General features: G+C 36.1%; 1 long non-coding RNA gene across 1 annotated transcript in view; it reads right to left on the bottom strand.

Moving 5' to 3' along the window:
* LOC145239975 (uncharacterized) overlaps positions 1 to 13,533 on the bottom strand; it is a 51,590-nt gene extending 38,057 nt beyond the window's left edge. Inside the window, exon 1 of the long non-coding RNA XR_013862446.1 lies at positions 13,223 to 13,533. This is a non-coding gene — a long non-coding RNA (uncharacterized LOC145239975). The remainder of the gene's footprint in view (positions 1 to 13,222) is intronic.
* Positions 13,534 to 21,766: the final 8,233 nt, after the last annotated feature.

The following is a 21,766-nucleotide window of genomic DNA, read 5'->3' as shown; positions in this document are numbered from 1 at the left end:
GCTGGACGAAGCAAAACCAATATTCAAAAAGCCACGATGCATACCGTATGCTCCGAGGGAAAAAATTGAAAAAGAATTGAAATACTAATTAATACTGTGATTTTTAGCCCTATTAATGAGTGGGCAGTCCCCACCGCATATGTGAAAAAAAATCTAAAGAGATTAGGGTATATGCTGACTTTTTGACCGGATTGAATGCGGCGATCAAGGACCATCACTACCCGCTACCAAACCCAGACAAAATATTCACTAAGTTAAATGGCGGAAAATATTTTTCAAAAATAGACTTAAGCAAGGTGCACCTACGAATACCAGTAGAGAAAGATAGCTCAAAACTTTTGTGTATCGCAACGCACAAAGGACTTTATAAATTCAATAGATTAGCATTTGGCAAAAAAGTAGCACCTGCAATTTTCCAACAGGTATTTAATACTTTGCTAAGTGGTTTGGATTTCGCAATAGGCTATTTGGACGATATTCTTACGCATAGTAAAAATGTTGAACAACATAGAGATCATGTATTTCAAGTGTTTGACAGAATAAAAGAATACGTCTTCACATTGAAGGAAGCAAAATGTGAATTATTTTTGGAACGAATTAAATATCTGGATCATATATATAAGGATGGGAGGAAACCCGATCCAGACAGGTCCACAGCTATAAAAGACATGCCAGAACCTTATAATGTAACTACATTGCAGAGTTTTTTAGGGTTCGCGGACTATTATCAATTTTTTATATCTGCAAAGTTAAGTCATGCAGACGGATTGTCGCAATTAATCCTGAAATCAAGGAAACCGCTGGAAGACACAGTAATAGCATCACTACAAAGTGAAAAAGACTATACACAAATATTATGTAATACGATCAAGGAACCACCAGTCACTTTGGAAGATATAATAAGGGAGACTGAAGAAGATACTTTCATCAAAGAAACAAAACAAAAAATTAAATCGGATGAATCGGCAGCAGAAGCTTATTCTATGTGCAATGAGGTACTGTTGTACCGAGAAAAAGTAGTAATATCAGCTACACTACAAAAGAAAATTCTAAAGGATTTTCATATGGGGAACCCTGGGGCTACGCAAATGAAGAGCCTCATGAGGTCCTACATTTATTAAAAGAGTATGAACACTGATATAGAAGGCACGGTAAAGTTGTGTAATGGATGCGCATTGGCTGCAAAAGTGCCCCCAATGCAATTTAACCCGTGGCCTAAAGCCGACCACCCACGGCAAAGAATACATGTAGATTATGCAGGCCCACTGGATGGAGACTATCATTGAATAGTGGTAGACAGTTTTTTTTCAAAATGGCCTGAGGTGTTTCGATGTAAAAGTCCAATGACGGATTTTACAATCAGTACTCTTCACGAATTGTATACTAGGTTTGGTGTGGTTTGTTGTCTAGTGTCAGACAATGGAACACAATTAACTTCAGCAGATTTTAAAAGTTTCTGTGAGGATTTCCAGATTGACCCCATAATGACGCCTACCTATCATCCCTGATCGAACGGTCAGGCAGAGACGTTTGTAGACACATTGAAAAGAGCCCTGAAAAAGGCTAAAGGAACGCCCTCAGAAAAGGCGCTACAACAGTTTTTACAAGTTTACCAAATTATGCCAAATGAAAACACTCTAGCAAAGATGTCGCTGGCAGAGTTAATATTCGCGAGAAAAATTAGGCAGGTCTTTGAGAAACTTTTACCAAAACAGGTAAAACCGCCAAGTACTATAGTTCCTAAAAAGAGGTATTTACCTGGTGAAAAGGTATTTTTTCAGGTACACAAAAATAATAGCACAATGTGGGAACTATGAAAAGTCCAGAAAAGGATCGGGCGGATGGTCTACATTATCGAAGGTCCAAGATTTACTCACAAGAAGCATTTAAACCAAATTTGGAAACGTATGACAGATAACGAAAGACAACGTCCTGCTGAACAAGAAGAAGTAATGGACCAGACATATAACACATTAAACTTGGTAACACTACAAGCAGCCGGACAACGCCGGTCCTCCAGGAAAAGGAAAATGACCGACCCGATTGAGATCAACCCCAGGAAAAAGAGCTATACGATCATCCCAGGGGGATGAAAAGCTCGGGAGGGGGGGATGTTGTGGGGTCCAAATCACCCCTATTTCAGAACTAAGTGGAATCAACCAGTCCTATGAATACCACTGGTTTCAGAGACTAAATGGAGACATTCATACCATGTTTAACCGCATGCTATGAACACATTCCTCTCATACCACTTTAGTGGCTCCTGTATTCTTTATGATAAATACCTATTATATTTTATGCACTTTACACTACTTATGGTTTCTTTCATTTGTAACCCCTAGCACGGGTCTACAACAGACCCCCCTACTACACAACACTACCCTAGACAACTCTATCCTATCCAGTGTGTGATATTTGCAGTAGAGTGAGCTTGCCTAAATTCATACTTTTAGTCAGAAATAACTTCATTTTCTATGAGGTGCTTGATTAATTAAGGACTCAAAGATTTTGGCTCAGAGAAAAAGGAGGTTAACAGAGCAATGATTTAATGAGTCAGTTTTTTCAGAGAAGCAATTTTCCAGCAGTCGAGAAACTAAGATTCAGGTCAAGAGTGAAGATCAGACTCAGAAGCATGTCAAAACAGAATTTAATATAAAATGATCACTATTTATAGACAGAATTTCACAAACTATTTCGGTTTACTTACATAATTTTAAAATTATTTTTTTATTTTTAATGTTCTTCCCAGTAAAATGTTTACGCATTGCTTGTAAAGGCAATACAAGTAAGAGGATTAACGAGCCTCAGTCGTTTGCCAGTTTCTATTCCAAGGGAAAACAAGTGGGTTATGGAATCATTTAGGCATTATTTATGGCGGTACTCATATGTGGGGGGGGGCACACGCTTGGGCAGAGCGTTTGTTCAGAGGAAAGGTATTTTCTAAACAGAAAAAAAACATGCATGCAGGAAAGGCAATATAATGTAATTAATTCACAACATTACTGCGCTATGAATAAAAACAACTATGCTAAATCGTGTATCAAATGTGTTAAGCATCAGGGTAGAATAGTGAAAATCAGTGATCACTTTATTATGCTCACGTCAAGTGCTGTGTAAAATGTTCTCATTTTGGGACAAAATAGTTCTTTGGTTTATTGAAATAAGGTACAGAATAATTAACAACGCCCTGTTATGTAAATGGATTTCTAAAGAATAAGATCATTATTTAAAAAGTTATTCTTAATATGTGGAGAGTGACGGTGGACTTAGTTAAACATATTTGGGAGGTATACAAGTATAACATTCCAATTATAATAAATATATTTGAAATGAAAATAAAATTCATATTTCCAGTGAAAGAAATGAAATTAAACAAAAATTGCGTTGATGTTGACTTTCCCAATAAAAATAAAAATGTTAAATAAAAATGCCCAAAAATGTTACTGTTATACAAAAAGCCAAAATAAAAAACTATTTTAGTAAATCTAACCCAGTATAGTTTACCTGTATGAAATTCAAATTCTATGTTTAAAAAAATATCTGCAACGAACGAAAAAAAATATATTTTGGATTTTTGAGTCAGCAATCTTTTTCTTGTATAAATTTAACGCAAAATGAGCACCCAATTTATGATCAGTAAGTTTCAACGAAACGTATGTGTTCGCAGTTTCTAATTTTTGTGCCAATCTGGAGGGGGCTTCCATTGGTTTTGGCGTTCTAAAGATTTTTTGGGAGGGAAGGGATAAGATTTCAGGTGTTGTTAACTATTCTGTACTTTCATCTAGCAGTTAAATAAAGAAAAGATACCATTAAATATCGCTGTTGGCTTTCTTAAATTTGAGCATCCAAATTCATATTTAATATTTAAATAGAAATTGTCATTCTTCTTCTCATTTTTTGAAAAAAAAGAAGGGTATGTTTTGTAAATTTGAATGTAGATCGGGAAGGGTGCACTTTTTTATTCATCCACTTTTTTTTCTGTTCCGTTTGATATTGTGAGAAAATAAAAATAAAAATAAAAAAGGAAGATTGCTTACTTGGTGGCGCCGGCCTCGAGGGCGGAATTCTAATCTGAGTGGTTGAGAGGACGAGTCTTTATAGACTTGGAGGAGTAGGGGGAGGCACAATTTTTCTGTTATAAAAGAATTGTGTCTCTGACTAGTACCAGTTCTGTTAATGACTTACTGGTGAACGGTTGGCACAACTTAGTTACTCGCTGCTTGCCGTACTACAATACTTGTTACTCGACCCAGTAGGGGGGGGGGTCGCATAGGGCATAATTTGCAACCCCTCGGAGCTTACGCTATCACCGGGTAATCTACTTTACCCTCTAAATAGTTTTTTTTCCACATCTTGCAAAGGATTTGCTGCTTACTCTTTCGTCGGTTAACTACTGTCATGAAAGTCATGAAAGAGCAGCTCCTACACAGAAGGGAGTCATTGACTTAGAAGATTCAGGGACGACTGAAGATGTGTCGTGATGGAGTAAGGCCATCGGCGTACTCATTCTTAAGGACGGAGATTCGACAATTCATTGTCTAGTTAGAGACTTGTATCACACAGCTGGAATTAGGCTCCTTTGATGAGAGTACACCTGCTGAGATTGAGGGTGCTTGGCTGCCTCTACTGAAGGATTATTATGAAGACTTGGACGATTTGGATCAAGCATACCGACAGCCAGAGCCCAGCCCTTACTCGGAATCTGCCTTTGAGTTCTCAAGGGCTTCTGCAACTACCGGGAGAGTTTCTTCCTTCATTGTTAAACCCCCACGTATACAGATCACAAGGCCTACATTTAGCGGACAGGAAATGGAGTCCAACCGCATGAGTTTCAGAAACTTCTTGACTAGGTTTGAGAACTGCGTGATCGGCATGGCCAATGATGCCGAGAGGTTGAACTTCTTGAAGTGTTCACTCTCAGACAGAGCCTTGAGGCTGGTAAATCACCTGAGTTGCACTGACACCAATTACCAGCAAGCCAGGGCTATACTGAAGAGGGAGTATCTGGACCTGGATGAAATCATTGACCAAATATTCCAGGATATTCTGGACTATGTACCAAAGAAAGGTGGAGCCCTTTTTGAGCTGGGGGACTTTGTTTCCAGGACGGCATCGCTGTTGGAAGAGCTGGGGAATTCCTTTTCGCGTGACTTTTCTGTGGACGATTCTGGCGGAGCCAGACTGATGGCTAAGATTCTATTTAGGAAATTTCCTCTCGAACTGAAAGGGGAGATAATAGCGCTAACAAATAGACGGGTGCCGCCTTTGTCCTCCATATTGAGACTAACTGGAGAAGCAATAAAGAGATTGCAGATTAAAGGCGGTGTCTCCCCTGCAGTTACATCAACAGTAAGACAGAATACGTCTCAAAAGTTTGGTAGGGGGAACGCTATTATTCCTTCTTTTCATGTGGATGTAAACAATGCAACTTCAACCGGGTATTCCCGCATGTTGCCACCCATTCTCTCAGTTACATTCTCTTGTGGACCAAAAAGTGTCAGTGAATTGCCAACTGGACACGGGTAGCGGGCGGACATATCTGGCGGCAAATGTACTGAGAACTTTGTGCCCAATCGAAACTCTTGGTGTCAATTGTGAGCTGAGATTGTCTACCTTTCTAGGTGAGTGTCAGCGTGGGTTCACAGAGGTAGTCCTGGGAGTTGACTTGGGTTCTGGAAGGACTGTGACATCTCCTGTCTTTGTAGCCGATGGTATGGACTTGTCGGTTCAAGTGGCCAACCTGGAATCTCTATTGCGTGTCTTTCAGGATGCAAAATATGCTTTGGCCGGCCAGTTTGAGACCAGAAGGGATTTAATACCGATCAAGGGAATAATTGGGTTAGACCTGATTGAACACCTGGACTCATTGAAGCTGATCCCGTGTTTGAGTGGATGGGCCTTTGCAACCCCGCCTGGATTGGTCCCGTTCGGAGCAGTGGACTCTTTTTTCATGGAAGATAACCCCCTTTCTGAGGTTACTCACCTCTCGTTTAATTCGGTGATGGAACATACCCCCAGATCGATGCATCACATTTACGTTTTGTCCTTGAAACACAATCAACATACCTGGATCCCATGGCGGAGTGCTTTCCTGACAGTATGGTACAAAGAGGACTAGAACAAATGTTTACGTTGGAATCTCTGGGGCTTCCCAGTCAGGAGGACTTTTCTGATTATGATAAAGTGCAGATAAAGCGATTTGAGGAAACGGTAGAGCTTCGGGATGGAAGCTATTATGTGGAGCTCCCCTGGCATCACGATAGATTAGCCAGAGTCCCCTCTAATCATGCAACTTCCTTGCATGTTTTAGACCGGGTGGCAGCAAACTTGACTAAAAGAAAAATATATGATGAATATTTGGAGGTGTTTCGTCAGCAACAGGAGGACGGTATAATTGAAGAGATTTTTGTCTCCCCTCAGTATGTGTGGATACCACATAGACCAGTTTTCAAGTCCGACCCTACGGCAACTACCAGGATCAGACCAGTGTTCAACTGTAGTTTGAAGGCAGGAGATGGATTATCGCTGAACGAAGCAGCATATTCTGGCGTGAACTTAACAGGGGACATCTTAAAGTTGTTGCTGGCCTTTAGAGCCAACAATTATGTGCTACTAGCAGACATTCGCCGAGCCTTCCTAATGATTTGGCTTAAGCTGGAGGCGGATAGGAACCGGTTTTGCTTTTTTCTTAAACAAGGAGATTGTTTGCGCTGCTTCCACTATACCACCTTGATATTCGGATTTACCTCAAACCCATTTGTGTTGGGGTGCATCTTAAAATTGCATGCGGCAAAATACCCTCAGGATGCTTGCCGCAGAATGATGGAGGACCGGTTTTATGTGGATAACCTTGTGGCATCCGTGGCAGACGCGAGTGAGCTTACTACATTGTATTCCCTTGTTAGAGAGCGTTTGCTGGAAGGGGGCTTTATTATCCAGTCATGCAACTCAAACAGTCAGGCGCTCCGCACTAGGATGAGGGAGGATGGTACTCTAAGTATCCATGAAGAGGAGTGGGAGAGAGTACTGGGCTACCGATACTCCCCACATTCGGAAGAGTTGTATGTCGCTCCGGTAAAGTGCAATCCTGACGTGACAACTAAGAGAGGTGTTCTTTCAGAGTCAGCTAAAGTCTTCGATCCGTTGTCCCTATGTCTCCCGGTTACTATTCGCAGTAGAGTGCTAATCAGGTCCATGTGGAAGAATGGTGCAGGTTGGGATGATCCACTCCAGCCAGCAATCTTGAGCGATTGGAGAGAACTAGCCAGGGACCTTTCAGGTTTGAGTGATTTCCGTTTTTTGCGCAAGGCGATTATGGCAGGGCTGCCTGGAGATATGTATCTGTTTTGCGATGCATCCAAGGAAGCATATGGGTTTGCCGTGTATATCGTGCAAAATGGTCGGTCATCCTTATTATTTGCAAAAGCTAAGGTGGCACCTATGAAGGACAAGACTTTGCCTGTGTTGGAACTAATGGCCGTCTTCCTCGCCTTCAAGTGTCTCCCCACAATCCTGGACAATTGTGAAGGATTTGTCCCCAAGAATTTGTGTATAGCCATGGATGCACAGGTGGTCTTGTCCTGGATTTTATCTCAAAACATAGCAAGCAAAAATGTTTTTGCAAAAAATAGACTTAAAGACATTCTGCAGATGAAAGTGGAGTTGGAGTCTCGCTATGGCTTGAAGACTCTCTTCAGATATGTTGATAGTACACACAACCCGGCGGATTTGTTAACAAGAGGATTAACATTGAGAAAGTTCCAATCCAAGATGGAATTTTGGTGTTCAGGCCCTTCCTGGCTAGGCGAAGGAATATCTCAATGGCCAGGACAGGATATGCCGTTTGAGTGAGATATGCCAACAAATGACCCGCAGTTCAGCGAATTGTTCTTTGATCCATGATCAAGAGTACACTTCCGCCATACCTTTTCAGAGGTTTTCCTCATTCTCTGGTTTACTGACTGTTACTGCCTTGGTGTTTAAGTTCCTAGCCATCCGATTTAATCGACAATGGGACTACAACTCTAAGGTAGCGATCTACCTTATGAAGACAGTGCAACGGCAAGAATTTCCCATGGAAGTGGAGTACCTCAAGGAGCCGAGTGGTAAACCCATGCCAGTTAGGGTTCGTGCTCTAGATCTTTTTCTGGACCCTGACGGTTTGATTCGATCTCGGGGAAGAATCAACCAATCTTCCCACTTTGGTTATGAAGTTAAAAACCCCATTATGATAGGGAAACATCATCCTGTTACCAGACTCATCATTTTAGATTGTCACGAAAGGTGTTGCCACCTTGGAACTGGGTCAACTCTAGCAGAGTTGAGGCGAAGCGGTTATTGGGTCCCGCAGGGTCGACAAGCTGTGAATAAGGTACTGGCTGTTTGTGCCAGATGTAAACGTTATAATTCAACGCCAGTGACGCCGAATGCTGCTGCTGCCCTGCCATCGCACCGTACCGATTTCAGAGTCCCCTATCAACACACTGGGATTGATTTTACTGGCCATTTTTGGGTGAGTGACGGGAAACGAGATACGAAAATGTACTTGCTCCTGTTCACTTGCTTGAATATCAGAGCAATACACATTGAAGTAGTTCCCGACATGAGCGTACCCTCTTTTTTCCAGGCACTGGTTCGATTTACTAACCGATATGGCGTTCCCAAAACCCTTTATAGTGACAACGCGAAAACATTTATCGGAAGTGGAAAGATTTTCGACTGTCTCTCTCTTTTTACGGACTATCAAAGAAAATACGGTCCTTGTAAGTTAAAACTTAAAACCATTCCCTTGTTCTCTCCTTGGTATAGAGGAACATGGGAGCGATGTATCAAGACCATGAAGAACTGCCTATTTAAGATTCTTGACAGGGGTAGATTGGATTACTTTACCCTTCTGACAGTGTTATCGGATATTCAGAGGTCTGTTAATAACCGGCCTCTTACTTACCAGGTGTCAGCCGACAGAAGTGCTACTCCAATTACCCCTAATATGTTCCTTAAGCCCAATCAGAGCCCCGGGCTATTGATACGACTGGATAGAGAGGATAGAACAACCTTGTTGCCTCCCAGCAGGGAGAGGCTAATTCAAACCTTGGAACTTAGGGACCAATGTCTGACAGATTTCCACAAACTATGGTATGAGAAGTACCTGCTAGAGCTGGGAAGGAAGATTCCTGGTCGATCCCGACTCAGTACAAGAACCCACCTCCAGAAGGATGATGTTGTGCTGATTAAGAGTCCTTTGAAACCCAGACCGTTTTGGGTCTTAGGAACTATTACTGAACTGATTCCAGGCCATGATGGTGTCGTTAGAGCAGCATGTGTTCAAAAAGGGGAGGGCTTGGAGGAAGTACATTCCCTGAAACATCTGTACCCCTTAGAGCTTTCTAGGACTCCTGAAGGACCTCCTGTTGCGGAGGGAGGGGAGACATTGGGTTCACCCCCTAGTGTTGAGGAGCAGGTCTGGTTGTGTCCCCTGTGCAGTTCTCCGCAGCAGAATCAGAATATGATCGGGTGTGACTCGTGCGACAATTGGTACCATTTCCGATGTGTCGGTATCGACTCAGAACCTCCCAACAGGCAAAAGTGGTATTGCCCAGAATGCGCGCCCCTGAAAAAACGACGGGGTAGACCTAGCCTGCTGCCTGCTTGATTGATATCTGGACTGATCGACTACTGCTATATTGTACTAACAGTTGTTTTTTTTGATTAAGTATTTTGGTGGTCTGTCATTTTGATGTAACTTTTTTCTTTTTCTTTTCTCTCTTCTACCTTTTGTTTTTTTTCTCGTTTTTGTTGGGAGTGTGTGAGAAAATAAAAATAAAAATAAAAAAGGAAGATTGCTTACTTGGTGGCGCCGGCCTCGAGGGCGTAATTCTAATCTGAGTGGTTGAGAGGACGAGTCTTTTATAGACTTGGAGGAGTAGGGGGAGGCACAATTCTTCTGTTATAAAAGAATTGTGTCTCTGACTAGTACCAGTTCTGTTAATGACTTACTGGTGAACGGTTGGCACAACTTAGTTACTCACTGCTCGCCGTACTACAATACTTGTTACTCGACCCAGTAGGGGGGGTCGCATAGGGCATCCTTTGCAACCCCTCGGAGCTTACGCTATCACCGGGTAATCTACTTTACCCTCTAAATAGTTTTTTTTCCACAATATTTAAAAAAAAATTCCCTTCATTAATACTACTGTATTATTTAGAAAGCCATTCTTTACATAAAGATGGTCCTTGCTAACTAATTTATATTTCACCTAACAATTTTATAAATAAAAGGGGGCATTTATAGTAAAGTAAAACAAAATAAAACAGTTGTCAAAAACAAATATATAAAAAATGAATGTTAGCAAAGGCAAGATAAGTTTCTTCTTTACCTGTCTCGATACGTTTTTTAAAACTTATTTTTAAGCCTTTATTTAAAAAAAAAGGAAAAGTGGTCATATGTATGACAAATAAACAATAACAAGGGCAATATAATTTACTCTTCTACCTACCTGGATAAGTTTTTTTTAAACTTATTTTGAAGCGTTTATTTCATTTGAACAGAATTACTACCGAATCTTACGTTAGAACTAAAAAAAAAAAACTTACATGAGACGGTCATCTGTCAGTTCCCGGTAATAGGTAAAAATAAAAAAATCTAACAAAAGACTGGTAGAAAGCCACCCAAAAACATTCAAGGTGTCACTTTATGCAAATGTTTGTTATGTCAAATGATATTTTATGGTATTTTTTGTTTATTAAATTATCCGATGAAAAAACAGAATGCAAAAAAGAAAAACATAAGAAAGCAAAAGTTTTTATAAGCACACTCTTCTCTTTTTATTTTTATATTTTTCACCCCCTTATCATTGAAATATATAAAAATGCATAAATTTTTTATTTTTTTTCATTGAATATCTATGTTTAGCTTGCAGTGTCAGAAATCATCAATAACAATTTGCGGTAAACACTGGAATATTTAGATTACTGCCTTTCGAAGCTTATAACTTCTTGAAAATGCAATTCAAACCTTAACTTTTTTTTAATTAAAGGAGCAAAGACCAAAATTTAAAAAAATAATAGGTTTAATAGCAACTTATGCAATATTTGTTTTTTAAATACGTTTTCCTTAAAAAATATTTTTAAAAAAACAACAAAATTTTACTTCCTTCGATTATAAAAAATATATATGAATTCCAAAAAATAACTGACCTATTCGATCAGTAGTTCAATTGTTCATTACAGGTAAATTTCCAAAAAACTATTGTTTTTTTGTTTTAAATTAGAATATTTTATTTATTGATCTTTTATCTTCAATTTGTGATACATAAAACTTTGGTACATAAATTAATTATTAAAATTTTAATGGACATTTCAAAATGCGGGGGGGGTGAATTAAAAAAAAAAAACGTTTGTCCGAAATATTATATTTGGTTTATTGAAAAGAGCATAAAATTTCACATTGACTCTGAAAATATCGTAAAAATTGAACCAATAGAAAAATGTTGATAGATTTTAAAGTTTAAAAATTGAAAAATATTTAACTCGTAAAATTCAATTGATTTCATTACGTAAAAAAAAAAAATGTCTACTTGAAGGCGTGCCGGCACTTTGTAAACACTGTTTTTTTTTGTTTTTTTTTAAATAAAATTTCTACTATTTTTAAACAACTTTAGTTTATTTTGGAAGTATAATCCATAAAGAAAATAAACAACCCACTTTAAAAAGATAAATTACGAGTTTTTCTTCTTTTTATATTTCATTTGCAGTTTTGTGTGAGGGGTGTCAAAAATTCCCTCGAAATTCTGATACACTTAATGTTTAGCATATCCGTTAGAGATTAAACAATTAAAAAATTAATTGATAAAGAAAGTTTACGCATTTTTATATATTTTTCTGTGAATGCAATGAATAAAAAATAAACATAAAATATATTTGAAAATTGTATCTATTTTGTGCTTCCATACCTCAATTGAGAGACGTGGGTGTCAGCTTCTGGTGCGTTTAAAAGTTAGGCTCTCCCTTTATACATAATTATCGGTACTCATGCAGAGAGTGGTCCGTGCTGAAATAATAACGCTATTATTTTAAAAGCCATTCTTAACATGGGGAGGGGAGGGTGTTTTGTACCTATTCTGTACTTTAACCTTACAATTGTTATGTTGGTCGAACACGTGGTTGTAAATGTGTCTTAATATTAAAGTTACAAGCTAGATGAAGATAAAATGAAGCGTCTTACCATAAGAAGAGGTGCTTACTTGGTAGAGGCACATAAGTAGAAACCAGGATGGCTGGAGAAAGAGATGACACGAAGAGATAGAAAACTGAGAAAGCAAGCATGTTTATTTCGTCAGGACGCCATTAGAGGAAGTGCCTCTTCCGGTCCGCAGTAAACGGAAGTCCTTCAAACAATCATGCAGTAAATGTCCTTGTTTCATATATATATATATATATATATATATATATATATATATATATATATATATATATATATATATAACACAATTGAATAAAAAAAAAACATATCATAAAACTTTAATTAAACGTGGAAACACGATTTAAAAAAATAGCGCGGATCATTCTCTGCATTAGCACCCAATTATCAAAAACCTTTTTAAAAAATGTTAAAACAATTATACATCGAAGAAACAGTTTTGTGCTCAGTTGTCGAACAATTCAAACATATTTAAATTAAATTATTGTTTCTGATAAACATTATTATTTCATCAGAAATTACATAAGTTTTATTTAAATATACACATTTCTGATACTAAAAAAATTGGGTGCTAATAATGCAAATGCACTTATTGATCTGCACTATTTTTTAAAAATCGTATTTACAAGTTTAATTAAAGTTTTATGATGTTTTTTTTTATTCAATTGTAAAGTTAAAGTACAGAATAGGTGCAAAACAGCCTCCCCTCCCCGCGTTAAGAATGGCTTTTTATTTAAGGTTATTATTTCAGCACGGATCAATAAGTGCATTGCATGAGTATCACAGATTGAAGATATGCTTAGGACATGTTTTTAATCGGATATTCATACTGTATTATTATTATTATTATTATTATTATTATTATTATTATTCACATCTGTTTTAAACACGCCAGAATCATTTTTTTTTCTTTTTTTTTTTTTTTTTTAATTGCAATAAAAATAAATTATTTTAATGTTAAGATTATTTTAAAAGTTATTGAATGGATTTTTGGAGAGCATAAAAATATAAGGAAAAACTTACCTTCATCCCAGGAATTTAATAAAAAAAAAAAAATCGAGATGAATTTGTTTTCTTTTGTGTTCAAAACAGAACAATTATTTTGTTTGCTATAATTTTTTCGATAAATTGATACAACTTTTTTTTCTGTGTCCAATTCATTGAAAAATAAAACATATGAAAATAGAACAGAATTAAAATTAAAAGATGAAAAACATGATTCAAACGTGAAATTATTTAAAGAAAAAAATCAACTGCTAAAGAACAATGAATTCAGTTCATCGTAATACGGTGTAATCATTATTTCGTTCTTCGTGTAAAAATGTCCGTTCATTAGTTAACAAGTAAAGAATAGATGTCCTGTAGCAAACGACGCCGCCTGGCGGTGCCCGGCGCATATTTCAACTAACACCGGTGATTCGACCTTGATAATTGCACTAGGCGTCGGTTGTTTGTAAACACGTCAAATAGCAAACATGCTCGAATATTTGCCCGCAATTTTTTTTTTTTAAATATATTTACAAAACTTTTGAAGATTTAAAAGAAAATGTATATATTTATAAAACATATTTTTAAAGTAAGTAACAAAACGAACAAAAAATATATTTAAATAAATGGGTGCCTCTTTCTGTTTCGGATTTTTTGCGACTAAGATTGATTTTTAGGTAAATTTATACAAACACCGTGACAGCGAATTAACCCTAACCCTAACCCTAACCCTAAACCCTAACCCTAAACCCTAACCCTAACCCTAACGCTGTCACGGTGTTTGTATAATAATACCGATTTTTATGTACCGAGTTTTTTTTTTGGGGGGGGGTCTGTGTGCGTTTTTAAAACAATTCAATATTTATTCTTGGAAACATTAACTTCATATATTTTGAAAATAATATTTTTAAATATTAAATTTTTCGTCAAAATTTAATATTTAAAAATATTATTGGCGAGCAAGATTTTTTTTTTTTTAATAAAAGATATCTCAATAAATGGGTGTCTTTGTGAGTGCGTTTTTAATATATTTACAGAATTTTTTAATAACTGTTTTATTCATTTTATCAAACAAAAATAGAACTTGTATAATGACATATATATTATGGACTGTTTTTCAACCATCGAAATTTTAAAATTAAAGTTAGTTTTATTTAAAAAAAAAAAAAAAAAAAAAGACCAGGTGTTTTTTTTTTTTTCAATTAAATTATAAACTTTATTTGAACTTTCAAGAAACTTTTACAGACATAAAAAAATAGACTTTATAGATATTTTATAATAAGTTTTTAAAAATATATTTAACGAAAATTTTTTTAATCATTTCATTGTTGAATAAAATTTCAAAGTAATAAATGGCGAAAAAATAGATCTCGAAAAAAAAAAACACCTCGTCTTTTTTTTTTTTTTAAATAAAACTGTAATTTTAAAATTTCGAAGTTTGAAAAACAGTCCATAATATATATTTCATTATAAAAGTTCTATTTTTGTTTGATAAAAAGAATAAAACAGTAAAAGTCAAACAAAAAAAAAAAAACAGTTCATTAAGTGCAAATAAAGACTGTTTGAATAAAACTTATAAAAAAAGGTTCATTCCATACGGTTTTGCCCATTTTTTTTTGTACGTTTTTAATATTTATTTTAAGTGCGATGTATGTCGGTGGTCAGTGAAGGAGAAATCCTTCTAGGCCGAGGCAATTTTTATGCATAATAAAATCACAAGTATAAACAATCGAGATTTAAAAAATATATTATTTTATTCACGTATCTTTTTATAACTTTTATTTTTATAAAGATGAAATGTAGTATCACAAGATAGAAATCTTTTTATAATTTTTATTTTTATTAAAAAAAAAAAACGCACTCAGAAAGACACCCATTTATTTAAATATCTTTTATTTAAAAAAAATCTTGCTCGCCAATATTCGTCAAAATTTAATATTTAAAAATATTATTTTCAAGATATATTAACTGTCGCTGAAGTTAATTTTTTAAAGAATAATTAAATAAATATTGAATTGTCTTAAAAAATCACACAGCCCCCCCCCCCCCCAAAGAAAACACGGTACATAAAAATCAATCTTAGTTGCAAAAATCCGAAACAGAAAGAGACACCCATTTATTTAAATATCTTTTATTTAAATACGTTCGTTTTGTTACCTAGAAACAGATGATCAAGCCTTTATGTGCTTTGCAACACAATATTATAGGCACCGCCAAAACTGGGGGGGGGGCATGTAAGTACTTTTTGACGGACCGTCTTTTTAAAAATCTCCCAAAAATCAGATAATTATCCGATCAATACGAAATTTTCAGCGATTATTAAGAGAAGAATGGACTTTATAACAGTGTACTTATTTTTCATAAACGATATTTATATATATTTTTTGCTTACCCCCCCTTGTTTTGAGGGGGTTCCAAATATGCTTAAAATAATCATCTGAAACTGAACACAGCATATTGTGTTGTTGTAAGGGACAGAAATATAGATTTAAGAAAAAAAATTGTTTGCATACCTTATTTTGACGTCTGAATATCAGAACTTCGATTGTGTTTAATTATCCCGCTTTTGAGTTTTGAAGTGTGAAATCGGCGAATATGTTTAGTAAAATAATTAATTTAAGTTAAGCAAAACAAACAAAAATTTTTTTTTAATATTTATACGAAAAAAGCCATTTTAAAATCTTTAATAAATAAATTAACATTTTTTTTAGGGAGCCGAATAATGCATGGCCATTATTAAACAGGGCATGCTTTGAAGAATCGATAAAAAAAAATTCGATAAATATTGTGCCCTTTGTGTTAAAAATAGCATCATTTTTTCGATCCCGTTTGAAAATGTTTGCCGCCTTTCGACTACGGTGGACTAAACGCGCTGAAATAAAAAAAAAAAAATTCTGCTTTAAATGACCCCCCCCCATTTTGGGGAGCCTGACCCCCACACACATTAAAAACCAAACTCATACAAATTGTCACCCATCTGGTACTGGCCAGCCTCAACTTAATAATACATTGAAATTTTCGTCACTAAAAAAAAAATGGGGGGGGCCTGTTTGGTCTTCCATAGTTTGCTTTTTATCAAATGCAAACGTAAACATTGTTGATCTAGACTCTAGATCGACGGTAAGTAACTGGTTGCCTATATGAATAAGTGGAATTATTTGAAATCCAGGTACATATATTATAATATTTTTTGCATATTGTCATAGAAAATCACCCTAAATCTTAGTTAGACAATAAATAAATCAATTAATTATTTCCCAGAAATTTTTTTTTTAAATATTTATGTACGTTTTTTGTGCAAGACAAAAAATGTCAATTGTTAACTGATATATCCTGCGGTGGGTGGCCGTAATAAAAGGATATTCAAGAAAGGTATTCCACAAGGAAAATAAATGGATAAAGAGGTTCTGAAGTAATAAACAAATAGAGAAGTTTATTGAGAATATTTACAGAGACAGCATGTCACGTTTTTTAAGTGTTCCCGCACAGGGAAGGCTCTCACAACTGGTGACCGGTGATAACGTTCTTTCGATAAAAAGTTCCGGCGGTGAATTGCTCATCTCGCCATAACACCTCCCCCTAAGACAATTTCTCCCAAGAGAATTTGGCGTAATATCGTTTGCTTTTTTGCTTGGGGCTCAGCCGGTTAACTTTTCTTTTCACCCTTGTACTTTTTCTCCTCAATATGGTTTGTAGTGGGTGGAGTTGGTGGAGAAGCTGGAACTCTCAAACACAGATTCCTCAGTATTGTTCATTTGTTGGTTTTTTATCGTATTAACCAAATACAAAAAACACGTAAAAATATCTCTCATGAAGAAAGTCACAATTTACATTCCAGGTCCCTGCTTTCTCAACAGTACTGACGTGCAGAAGTTCAAGTGTAACGTGAACCGACATCTTGCTGCCCAAATCCCTACATAGTACCCCAGTAGTTGTTGCCCCTGATAGTAGCCCCCTACACCAAAGTGGCAATTTGCCTTGTTTGGGGTGAAAATGTAAAAATAAAAAATAAAAATAAAAATAAAAAACTTACTTTAAAAAATGTTCAGTAAATATATACTTTTTCTTTTAAATCTTCAAAAGTTTTGTAAATATATTAAAAACAATTGCTGGCACATATTCGAGCATGTTTGCTATTTGACGTGTTTACAAACAACCGACGCTATGTGCTTGTGCTAATGTCAATGTCGAATCACCGGTGTTAGTTGAAATGTTCGCCGGGCACATCCAGGCGGCGGCGTCTGCTACAGGGTATCTATTCTTTACTTGGGCCGTTAAGTGTGACGAATTCGTTTCCATATTGTCGGAATTTTATCTTGCTTCCAGATAAATTCGACGCTAAAGTAACTAACCTAAAAAAATGACAGCATGGAATAAAAAGGGGGGGTAAAGTATAAAATATAACGGTCTTGCTTTGAAACGAAGAAGAGATTTCATTTACAATAATAAGTTGCGAATTTTTCCTTTTGCGGGCATTAAACTTATGAAACGCCAAGCTAACATGTAATGAAAAAATAACACTGGTTCTTACAAAGAAGATGTCGTATCCATGAACGAATACAATAATAAGATTCAAAAATAGTATCTCATAATCACCTGTAATATTTACAATACAAATTTATATATATATATATATATATATATATATATATATATATATATATATATATATATATATATATATATATATATATATACAGTCAAGTTGTACACACAATGTATGGTCAGAAGAACTCCAGGAAACACATATCAGAACAAAAAAGCAGAAAAATTAAAATAGGCTTATTTTATACAAATTCACATGAAAACCTTCATGTTTTAGGTTTGAACAGAGGAGAAACTAATGATACGAGGCTAGGTCACAACAGATGTTTGAACTGAGAATATTCTACCAGATAATTAACTACATACATATAAAAGAGTATAAAGGCTTGAGAAGTTCACTTACCCTCCAACCCCCTCATCCTTATATTATCTCTGGCGAACACCAAAATATCTCAGCTCCCTCGTAACCACAAGAGACCAGTGAGATCAACACCGGTGCTACAAGAGGGACGAATTCAATCAACCCTATGCTTTGATAAGTTCTTCAACTTGGTGGAATGAAATAAAACTGAAACACAAATCCTGCACAAATTATGCAAGGCAATTACAGTTTTAAACGTTTGCATAGCTATATACATATAGCCAAACAAACAAAGTTGAGTATAGGTGTCAGAAACACCTAGGTAGCTGGAGATGTAATATTTATGGAAGACCCCTATCAAGGAAAGATCCAATCTTGTGTTCAGCACTGAAACAAACACCTCAGCATTAGAAAACTCACTCCCAACTAAGTATAAGATGCTTCTGAGCGCCTCAGAAACACCCCTGGACAAATCAAGCTTGACTTCGAAAGCTCTTGCAATACTGCCGTAAACTACGCCAAGACAGATCTTCACAAAACATTTAAAAACAATAACACCTGCATGTGACTCAAAAGCAGGAACGTTCTACTTAAAGGAGCAACTTCATAGAATGGAAGTTCTGCAAGCGATCTCTTAACAACATATCCTACACTCTCGTAGGAACTCGGAGAAACTGGACTACACACAATGTAGTCAGCAAATTCGATAGGATCCCTCATGGGATTCTTTGTGTAATTACACTTAACCTGAATCTGGACGCCCCAGTCCAACTTGAGTTCACGTAACTCTTCAAAAACCATTCTCCTCTTGGGTTTTACACGTTCACAGGAGGATATATTGCTTTCTGCCCTATAGCCTTGATGGAGAATTTCTCTCCCAGTGCAAACATTAGCACTTAAAGTGCACAAAGCTTGTACTTCCACACAGGATAGACTCCTATCCTTTAACCACTGGCTATTGTTAAAACTACATGACCAGAGTAATACCCCACCGTCATGATTAAGTTCCTCATTATTCTGACAAAGTTGCGGGGAATAACTACATATGTGAGTTTTCGAACTCACATTTTTAGAGGGTAAAACAATTCTAACATCCCATGGAAATCCCTCCATAAATTTCACAATATTCATGCCCACACTTAACAAGTTGTGGGCACGAGTGGTATCATTCATGATACCTGGGAATCTCACTACCGATACATTTTTCTTTAAAATACTACTGGCAAACTTCCCGCCCGAAAAATCAAACTTCAGACCCTGACTACGCAGATCCTCTGAAGTGCACTTGCAACACTGCTTTCAAACGGGATACAATATTTTCCAAGCCAAACTTGCCAGCACTCATCAAACAGTCTTCAGACCCTGGACATTCGGGCTTAGTAGTCGGTAACTCGCCAAGCATCTCCCTAGGGGGTTCGAATATCACAAAGTTTCACAGGGAATCACACTCCACACCATCTGCCAATCTCGAAAGAATGAATCGAACCTGGGACGAGAACACTACAACATTAACAGCATCCGCTTCTACTAGCGAACAGTCCACGTTCTCACACAAGGAACGATTACCCAATAATTCTGTTATATTATCTTCCGATGACAACCATTCATCGACATCGGCCTTCCTTGTCATGAAATAAGGCTGAGGTAATTCCCTCTGCAACCGCAACAAATCTAAGACGACGATAATCTTCCCCAAATAAAAATTTCGTTTCCTTACAAGGAATCTCGAAGAACGAGTGACCAACATCGTGCAGCGTTTGTTTTTTTTTTTTTAAATATGGACTAAATCCAAACAAATACAAAAAATAGGCGTTCAAATATTATACATAAAAAAATGCACACACAAAGGTTACAAAAGTATTTGCATAAAATCTCCTCCCCATAGCAAAAACAAAACAAGAGACATATATATATATATATATATATATATATATATATATATATATATATATATATATATATATATATATATATTGATCCGTGAAAATATCAAGGGATACAATCCCCAGTTACAAATTAAAAGGGTCACTATGGCTTAAAATTAAAAGTAAGTGTATTTAAAATTCAAACTTCTATATATAAGTTAATTCACTGGAAATGAAGAATAACGTTAAACACTCTTTATAGCAGTATCCTCACTGAAATACAACCTAGGGTAAGAGTGGGAACAGAGTTTAAATAAACAACTACGTCGGAGGAGAGTACATGCCACCAATGTCACATGTATATCTTCAAAGGAATCTGAATAACCAAATGCAAATACGGGCCAAGGCGAAGAAAAGGGAACTTGTCTTTTCACAAACTTCCAGAATAACACAGTCCGCAAAGCAAATGGGTATAAACTCGCTATAGAAAATTATAATAAATATCTTCAACGTATAATACAATATTTCTAATAATATCCTCTGGTTAATTCACAACCCAGAAACATTTAACGCATGTGAGAGAACGCACGTGTTCATTAAATCAAAATAATGCGGTGTATACTTATTCCTTTTTTTCTAATATATTGAGGAAAATGCGTACATACAACAAACACCGGCTTCGGACCCAGCCTCTCTATTTACTAGGCTCCCCACGAGGGTATAGCTAGATAAAAGTCGTTTCTTTAAGTGGGGAAAATCCAGTTTCTAAAAAATATCGAACACGCTGAATTAGGACGAAAAATAAAATTACCTCAGTCTAGTAGGATTTCTTATTCGCTGACTAGGGACAGAAAATGCTATAGTTTCTCCCAAACGTAAATAGAAATACCCGCGGAAATTCAACTAAAGCAAGTAAAATGTAAATTATATTCCGAAATAGGGCTACGAAAGTTACAACTTCAATTCTAAAGTGTAGAAAATGGAAAGTGTATACTTATCGCTTAATCTTTTTATTAAGAAAAAATATTTACATTTATGAAAAGTTGTGCGCTACACTAGATGTGCGTAAAATATTAGTCAGATATAAATAAAGACACTAGACGTACATAAAAATGCTAAATTCGGGAATTTTTATTAAGCGAAAGTCGAATGTTCGAGACATACAGAATTAACAGTCACTTTAACTCAATGGTGATAGTAGTCGTCGAATGTTTTAAGGAGAGCGTTAACAGGCGCGCTAAGTTACAAGTGGGAAGGGAAAGCATCAATAAGACAGATGTTGTGGACGAGGAAGTAACAGAAACGTGTCTCGAAATAGAAGGGGGGCACACGCATCGTATCATAGAAGGCGTATAGTGACTTAGTTCGCTAAATTATTTGAAAAGTATTCTGAAATAAGGGAACACGAGTTTGTAAAATGCCTTCAAATAAAAGCAGTAAACTTACAGAATGCTTCTAAATAAGGGAAAATAAATTAGGAAAATGCCTTTAACTAACGGAAGAAAGTCACAGTAGTTGAACGAATATAAGAGACAAGTTAATAGTGTCAGGCAGTGGAGGTAACAAAGATTTCAAGAGGTTTAATTTAATCCTAACTTGAAAGAAAAGGAATTAACACGTATCTCGATTGGAAAAGGGTACACTTAATTTTCAAAGTGTCCCAAATAAGGAACGAAAAATTGCTAAATGTATTTAATATAGAGACAAAATTTGAAAAATGCATTTACCGAATGATAATTAAAACGTATCTCGTTCAAAAAGGAATAAAAGTAATACACTCTATTTTCAAAGAGTTCCGAAAAAGGGATA

The sequence above is a fragment of the Euprymna scolopes genome, chromosome 19 (assembly GCF_053919585.1).
Source record: "Euprymna scolopes isolate OS-2025 chromosome 19, ASM5391958v1, whole genome shotgun sequence".
Classification (NCBI taxonomy): domain Eukaryota; kingdom Metazoa; phylum Mollusca; class Cephalopoda; order Sepiida; family Sepiolidae; genus Euprymna; species Euprymna scolopes.
Note: the sequence above shows the minus strand (reverse complement) of the source record. Positions and strands in the feature narration are given on the sequence as shown.